Source organism: Ochotona princeps, chromosome 23 (genome assembly GCF_030435755.1).
Source record: "Ochotona princeps isolate mOchPri1 chromosome 23, mOchPri1.hap1, whole genome shotgun sequence".
In the NCBI taxonomy this organism is placed as follows: Eukaryota; Metazoa; Chordata; class Mammalia; order Lagomorpha; family Ochotonidae; genus Ochotona; species Ochotona princeps.
The window spans coordinates 17,156,124-17,159,981 of NC_080854.1; the positions used below are offsets into that span (position 1 = coordinate 17,156,124).

A 3,858-nucleotide genomic window follows, 5' to 3' on the forward strand; every position below is an offset into this window, starting at 1 on the left:
CTAACAACACTTTGGATCAACAGGCAATCAAGAATCCTGTGGTGGGGCCAGTTCTGTGGCATAGCCAGCTAGTACCCTGCCTGTCGTGCCAGCATCCCATACATGGACACAGATTTAGTCTATGTCCCACCTCTCCACTTTTGATTCTACCCCCTGCTACTGGCCCGGGAAAGCAGTGAAGGATGACCCAAGTCCTTGGGTCCCTGTACTGATGAAGGAGTTCCTGGCTCCTGGCTTCAGATCGGCTTAGCTCTGACCATTGCAGCCATTTGGAGGGTGAACCAGCAGATGCAAAATCTCTCTATCTATCATCTAGCCTCTATCTCTGTCTCTCCCCCTCTCTATAACTTTGGCTTTCAAACAAAATAAATTTTAATGAGAGAAATAGAATCATGTGGTGTCAGATAAAACAACAGGAGGCTCTGTCAGAGCCGGGTTTTGAACCTCAAGCCTCAGATCTGAACCCTACTCTATCATGACATCTTCATACAAATGTAACAAACTGAATTATAATAACCCCTGCAATGTTTCTGACCCTTGTAGTACATACCTGATTTCTAGTTACTCAGAGGGGAAACTGACCAGGGCATATGGCATACTCTTAAAATGTAGAGTGCTCTCTTAAGGATTCTACAGAATGGTCATTTTAAAAAACTTAATGACAGTGCTCGCTTTGGCAGCACATATACTAAAATTGGAACGATACAGAGAAGATTAGCATGGCCCCTGCGCAAGGATGACACGCAAATTCGTGAAGCGTTCCATATTTTTGCCGAGACTTGAGCCATATTGGAGATGCTGTTGTAATATCCTGTGCAAAAGATGGGGTGAAATTTTCTGCCAGTGGAGAACTGGGAAATGGAAACACTAAGTTGTTGCAAACAAGTAATGTCGATAAAGAAGAAGAAGCTGTTTCCATTGACATGAATGAGCCAGTGCAGCTAACTTCTGCACTGAGGTACCTGAACTTCTTCACAAAAGCAACTCCACTTTCTCCTACAGTAATGCTCAGCATGTCAGCAGATGTTCCCCTTGTAGAATATAAAATTGCTGACATGGGACATCTGAAGTATTACTTGGCCCCCAAGATCGAGGATGAAGAAGGGTCTTAGGCATGAAAAACCCAAGAAGATAAACTGAGCTCTTTCAGAAGTGCTTCTGAGATGCCAGTGTCCTGGAGCCTTTCCTTTCACCAAATGCTTAACTTTCTGAGTACATATGTAGATATTTCCTGTAAATAACCTATTTCCTTTCATTTTCTACAATTTGTTTAAAATCCAAAGTCAAACCTGATCTTGTTAACTTAGAATACCTCTGCCTTAGAAATGCTCGTAATTTTTGTAACAAGGGTCTTAAATCTGAATGCAGTTTAAGATTGCTCAATTTAAATAAAGTTATCTGAATTGCAAAAAAAAACTTAATGATAATGGTCAAATAATAAGGGAAAGTTTTTTTTTTTTTAAGAAAGCTATACTTTTTTTCAAAATCCATGTTTTCCTTAAAAGTTACTATAATTGTACTTTTCCTTTGCATGCAGTAAGATGGTATCTGAAAGAAGGCAAATAGTTTGTTGAATATCATCCTCCAAATGAATGGTCCAGGTAAGATTTCAACTTGAGTATGTCTGAGTCCACAGACTATGGAATTGGTGCCAGACCACACTACCAGAACTCACAATTAGCAAAGAACTATAAAGTTCGCACTTAAAGCTAGTCAGATAAATAAGAAGCTCTCAATCTGTTTTTAGAACTTCTGCAACTTGTTCAGCTCATAATCTTATTCCAAATCTTAATTCTCTGCACTTAAAACTATAAAATTTCAGGTTAGCTTTTACTGTTGTGGTCACTATTTTCATTATTATCATCTTCAATTGTCTCACCCTTAGATTTAAAATCATCTTCCATGTCCACTGAGCTACTTTTCCATCTTTTGTAAAGTGAATATTTAATTCTTCTGCACAATCTAAAAGAATTATTTTAGGAGTGTTTGTTAACTACCTATGATGCTGTGATACACACTGCAAAGAACAAAATGAAAAGAAAACAAAACCAATTTCGAGAGACTCATAGTCTAGCTAGAAATATATAAAATCAAATGATGGCGGAGACATTTACATGTGTATTTTGAAAACACTTCAAAAATGTAGAATACTCAAAAAAGAGGCCGGAGCATGAAGCTGAAGTCTACTTTAAAGCGACAACAACAACCACACCGTTACTGCAATGTACCTTTAGTAAGAACCCCTGTGCTTAGACAAGAAATCTGTGACACACTTTTTTAGTTACATTTTTATTAAACTTTTAAAATTAAAAAAATCATAGTTAAAAAGCTTGTTTAACCACCCAGGTGGGGATCCAGATAAGTGAGGGAATTACTTCTCACTCAACATTCTCCTGTGTAACTCTGCAATCTGAGTTGTTTCGGGTCAGATTATACCCCTTTCATGAAGCCTTCACGCTTGCCTCCAGTTGCCAATCTCCTCCACATCTAAAAGGTAATTTGTAATTACATACTAAAGCAAAATTCTTTTGATAGTAATTGGCAGGAGAAACCCAAATTTAGCTAAGGCAAAAAAGGAACTCCACTGGTTCCCATTTGTAAAAATTTTCAGTTCACTTCAACTTGCTATCCAGGTCTGAAGAATAAACTGTAGAGCAGAAACAGTTCTCTGTGAATTGTACACATTTTGTTCATGAAAAAAATGAAGCACAACTTTCATTTTAATTTCATAATATCATACAAGTAAAAACTAGGTAATTAAAAATATAATGAAAAATAAATGACTCCACTGTCGTTATACTTTTGCTTGCTTCTGAAAGAAGAATGTAAGAATGTCCTCAGGAAAAACCCAGAGAAAACCCCAGGCTCCAACCTCAGCCTGGCCCAGCCCTGGCATCATGAGTATCCGGAGAGTGAATCAACAGAAATCCTTTAGTAGTATGTTTCTTTGTCTCTCTGCCTTTCAATTACAATTTAAAAACAAATAATATTTGATAAACGTCTTGCATAAACAGAACTTTCTAAATCTTCCAGCTGGCATGACTCTCACAATCTTAGTCTCCTGGAATTAACTGGGAAACCTTTAAAAAGAAATCAGAGCTGGGCCCAGTGTGGTAGCCTAGTGGCTAACGTCCTTGCCTTGCACGTGCCGGGATCCCATATGGCTGCCGGTTCATGTTCGGATACTTTAAGCTCCCTGTTTCTGGCCTGGAAAAGCAGTCAAGGATGACCTTGCATGGGAGACTGGGTGGCAGTTCCTGGCTTCTGGCTTCACATTAGCTCAGCTGCAGCCACTGTGGCCACTTGGGGAGTAAACCAGCGGTCAGACAGATCTTTCTCTCTGTCACTCCTCTTCTCTTTATGTCTGACTTTCCAACTAAAAATAAATATTTAAAAAAGAGAGCGAGAGAGAGCCCAGTATGGAAGCCTAGTGGTTAAAATCCTCGCCTTGCATGCACTGGGTCCCATACTGGCACCGATTCTAATCCTGGAAGTCCTGCTTCCCATCCAGCTCCCTGCCTGTGGCATGGGAAAGCAGTCAAGGATGTCCCAAAGCCTTGGGACCCTGCACCTGCTTGGGAAACCCAGAAGATGCTCCTGGCTTCGGTCTGGCTCAGTTCCAGCCATTGTGGCTGCTTGGGGAGTGAACCACTGGACAGAAGATCTTCCTCTCTGTTTTTTCTCCTCTTTGTGCATCTGACTTTCCAATAAAAATAAAATAAATCTTTAAAAAGGAGAAAGAAAGGGGCCCGGCGGCGTGGCCTAGCGGCTAAAAGTCCTCACCTTGAAAGCCCCGGGATCCCATATGGGTGCTGGTTCTAATCCCGGCAGCTCCACTTCCCATCCAGCTCCCTGCTT

General features: G+C 40.4%; 1 non-coding gene across 1 annotated transcript; it reads left to right on the forward strand.

Annotated features, from left to right (window-relative positions):
- The first annotated feature begins 664 nt into the window (after positions 1-664).
- Positions 665-771, forward strand: LOC118758232 (U6 spliceosomal RNA). Its single transcript, XR_004995604.2, has one exon. It is a non-coding gene; the product is annotated as a U6 spliceosomal RNA (small nuclear RNA).
- The last annotated feature ends 3,087 nt before the right edge of the window (positions 772-3,858 follow it).